Here is a 4,064-nt window from a genome sequence, read left to right on the forward strand (position 1 = left end):
TTGTGGCAACAGGTCACAAATCTTACTGCTGTGATGGCACACTGTGGAATTTCACCCAGTAGATATGGGAGTTTATCAAAATTGGGTTTGTTTTCAAAATCTTTGTGAATCTGTGTAATCGGAGGGAAATATGTGTCTCTAATATGGTCAAACATTGGGCAGGAGGTTAGGAAGTGCAGCTCAGTTACCAACTCATTTTGTGGGCAGTGTGCACATAGCCTGTCTTCTCTTGAGAGCCAGGTCTGCCTACGGCCGCCTTTCTCGATAGCAAGGCTATGCTCACTGAGTCTGTACATAGTCAAAGCTTTCCTTAAGTTTGGGTCAGTCACAGTGGTCAGGTATTCTGCCATTGTGTACTCTCTGTTTAGGGCCAAATAGCATTCTAGTTTGCTCTGTTTTTTTGTTAATTCTTTCCAATGTATCAAGTAATTATCTTTTTTTTTTCTCATGATTTGGTTGGGTCTAATTGTGTTGCTGTCCTGGGGCTCTGTGGGGTCTGTTTGTGAACAGAGCCCCAGTACCAGCTTGCTTAGGGGACTCTTCTCCAGGTTCATCTCTCTGTAGGTGATGGCTTTGTTATGGAACGTTTGGGAATCGCTTCCTTTTATGTGGTTATAGAATTTAACGGTTATTTTATGTATTTTGATAATTAGTGGGTATCGGCCTAATTCTGCTCTGCAGGCATTTTATTTGGTGTTCTACGTTGTACACAGAGGATATTTTTGCAGAATTCTGCATGCAGTCTCAATTTGGTGTTTGTCCCATTTTGTGAAATCTTGGTTGGTGAGTGGACCCCAGACCTCACAACCATAAAGGGCAATGGGTTCTATGACTGATTCAAGTATTTTTAGCTAGATTCTAATTGCTATGTTGAATTTTATGTTCCTTTTGATGGCATAGAATGCCCTTCTTGCCTTGTCTCTCAGATCGTTCACAGCTTTGTGGAAGTTACCTGTGGCGCTGATGTTTAGGCCAAGGTATGTATAGTTTTTTGTGTGCTCTATGGCAACGGTGTCTAGATGGAATTTGTATTTGTGGTCCTGGCGACTGGACCTTTTTTGGAACACCATTTTTTTGGTCTTACTGAGATTTACTGTCAGGGCCCAGGTCTGGCAGAATCTGTTCAGAAGATCTAGGTGCTGCTGTAGGCCCTCCTTGGTTGGTGACAGAAGCACCAGATCATCAGCAAACAATAGACATTTGACTTCAGATTCTAGTAGGGTGAGGCAGACTTTTCTAGTGCCCTCGCCAATTCGTTGATATATATGTTGAAGAGGGTGGGGCTTAAGCTGCATCCCTGTCTCACCCCATGGCCCGTTGGGAAGCAATGTATGTGTTTTTTGCCTATTTTAACCGCACACTTGTTGTTTGTGTACATTGATTTTATAATATCATATGTTTTACCCCCAACACCACTTTCCATCAATTTGTATAGCAGACCCTCATGCCAAATTGAGTCGAACGCTTTTTTGAAATCAACAAAGCATGAGAAGACTTTGCCTTTGTTTTGGTTTGTTTGTTTGTCAATTAGGGTGTGCAGGGTGAATGAGTGGTCTGTCATACAATCATTTGGTAAAAAGCCAATTTGACATTTGCTCAGTACATTTTTTTCACGGAGGAAATGTACGAGTCTGCTGTTAATGATAATGCAAAGGATTTTCCCAAGGTTGCTGTTGACGCATATCCCACGGTAGTCATTGGGGTCAAATTTGTCTCTGCTTTTGTGGATTGGGGTGATCAGTTATTGGTTCCAAATGTTGGGCAAGATGCCAGAGTTAAGGATGATGTTAAAGAGTTTTAGTATAGCCAATTGGAATTTGTTTTCTGTATATTTGATCATTTCATTGAGGATACCATCAGCAACATGCCTTTTTGGGTTGGAGGGTTTTTATTTTGTCTTGTAGCTCATTCAAGGTAATTGGAAAATCCAGTGGGTTCTGGTAGTCTTTAATAGTTGATTCTGTCACGTTCCTGACCTATTTATGTTAGTTGTTATGTGTGTTAGTTGGTCAGGACGTGAGGTTGGGTGGGCATTCTATGTTTTCTGTTTCTATGTTGGTTTTGGTTTGCCTGGTATGGCTCTTGATTAGAGGCAGGTGGTTTGCGTTTTCCTCTAATCAAGAGTCATATTTAGGTAGGGCATTCTCACTGTTTGTTTGTGGGTGATTGTCTCCTGTGTCCGTATGTATGTTCGTACCACATGGGACTGTAGCGTTTGTTTGTTTCGTTTCGTTTCGATGTCGTCTGTTTTCCTGTACGTAAGTTTATGTTTAGTCATGTAAGTTTATGTTCAGGTTTCGTCAACGTCGTTTTCTTGTTTTGTAGTTTGGAAGTGTTTTGTTTCGTTTCGTGTGGCCATCGTATTTTTAATAAAGATGGCTTATTTCCCAACTGCTGCGTTTTGGTCTGAAGATCCTTCTCTCCTCACCTCAGCCGAGGATGAGGAGAGCACAAGCCGTTACAGATTCTAAGATTTGTATTTGATCATGTATTTGTTTTTGCTGATTGTTCTTTGTTATAGAGCCAAAAAGATTGGAGAAGTGGTTACCCATACATCTCCATTTTGGATAGATAATTATTTGTGTTGTTGTTTATTTACTGTTTTCCAATTTTACCAGAAGTGGTTTGAGTCTATGAATTCTTGAGCTGATTTCTGACGTGCTGTTCCTTCTTTTTCCATATTGTATTTCTGTATTGTTTTAGTGATTCACCATAGTGAAGGCGTAGACTCAGGGTTTCCGGGTCTCTATGTTTTTGGTTGGACAGGTTTCTCAATTTCTTTCTTAGATTTGTGCGCTCTTCATCAAACCATTTGTCATTGTTGTTAATTTTCTTCGGTTTTCTTTTTGAGATTTTTAGATTTGATAGAGAAGCTGAGAGGTCAAATATACTGTTAAGATTTTCTACTGCCAAGTTTACACCTTTACTATTACAGTAGAACATTTTGTCTAGGAAGTTGTATTAAAGGGATTGAATTTGTTGTTGCCTAATTCTTTTTTGGTAGGTTTCCAAACTACATTCCTTCCATCTATAGCATTTCTTAATAATACTCAGTTCCTTTGGCTTTGATGCTTCATGATTGAGTATTGCTCTGTTCAAGTAGGACTGTGATTTTGCTGTGGTCTGACAGGGGTGTCAGTGGGCTGACTGTGAATGCTCTGAGAGACTCTGGGTTGAGGTCAGTGATAAAGTAGTCTACAGTACTACTGCCAAGAGATGAGCTATAGGTGTACCTACCATAGAAGTCCCCTCAAAGCCTAGCATTGACTATGTACATACCCAGTGTGCGACAGAGCTGCAGGAATTGTGACCCATTTTGTTGGTTATGTTGTCATAGTTGTACCTAAGGGGGCATATGGAGGAGGGAATGCTGTCACCTCCAGCCAGGTGTTTGTCGCCCTGTGTGCTGAGGGTGTCATGTTTTTGTCCGGGTCTGGCATTTAGGTCGCCACAGACTAGTACATGTCCCTGGGCCTGGAAATGATTGATTTCCCCCTCCAGGATGGAGAAGCTGTCTTCATTAAATTATGGGTATTCTAGTGGGGGAATATAGGTAGCACACAGGAGGACATTTTTCTCTGTTAAGATCATTTCCTTTTGAATTTCTAGCCAAATGTAAAATGTTCCTGTTTTGATTAATTTAATAGAGTGAGTTAGGTCTGCTCTATACCAAATTAGCATACCCCCTGTGTCCCTTCCCTGTTTCACACCTGGTAGTTTTGGTGGATGGGACTACCAGCTCTCTATAACCTAGAGGGCAACCAGTGGGTCCGTCTCCTCTATACCAGGTTTCTTGTAAGATGACAATGTCTGTATTTCCGATATCTTTGATGAAGTCCAGGTTCCTGCTCTTTAGGCCAAAGTCAGATGACTTCAGGCCTTGGATATTTCAGGATGAGATGGTGAAGGCTTTGTGTTCCATAAAGTGTCCAATATTGGTGATAGTGTGGTTTGGCCTCAGGCCAGTAAGCGTGAGCAGAGCCTGTTGAGCATCTGGTACACGCCATTGGCTTGGGCTAGTGTAAGAGTGGGGGTTGGGCCTGTTTTCCTTCTCACGGCCTGGG

The sequence above is a fragment of the Salvelinus fontinalis genome, chromosome 31 (assembly GCF_029448725.1).
Source record: "Salvelinus fontinalis isolate EN_2023a chromosome 31, ASM2944872v1, whole genome shotgun sequence".
Lineage (NCBI taxonomy): Eukaryota > Metazoa > Chordata > Actinopteri > Salmoniformes > Salmonidae > Salvelinus > Salvelinus fontinalis.